Here is a 361-nt window from a genome sequence, read left to right on the forward strand (position 1 = left end):
CCACGCCACTCAAGAGAGGGTAGAAATTCACCTCCCTACACTAGCACCACTCACTGCACTGCTCCGCAAGACTCGTGGCAGAGCCGGGCTAATAACTTCTCAGTTAGCTACGGAAAATTTGGGGGAGAAACTAAGTGAACAGAAGGAGTATGAAACAGCCGGGCGCGGCCAGGCTCCCGCCGCGGGCGCCGGGAGGCAGCGCCAGGCGGCGGCGGCCGCTGCCCGGCGGGCAGGGGGAGGGCAGCGCTGGGCCGGGGGCCCCCACACCCGCCACGGAGGCCTCGGCGCTGCGCGGCCGCCCGCCGCGGCGCTGCCGGGATGGGGCCCCGCGGCCGGCGCGGAGGCCTAGGCCGGGCCTTGG

The sequence above is a fragment of the Nothoprocta perdicaria genome, unplaced genomic scaffold (assembly GCF_003342845.1).
Source record: "Nothoprocta perdicaria isolate Ctin4 unplaced genomic scaffold, notPer1 scaffold_256, whole genome shotgun sequence".
Lineage (NCBI taxonomy): Eukaryota > Metazoa > Chordata > Aves > Tinamiformes > Tinamidae > Nothoprocta > Nothoprocta perdicaria.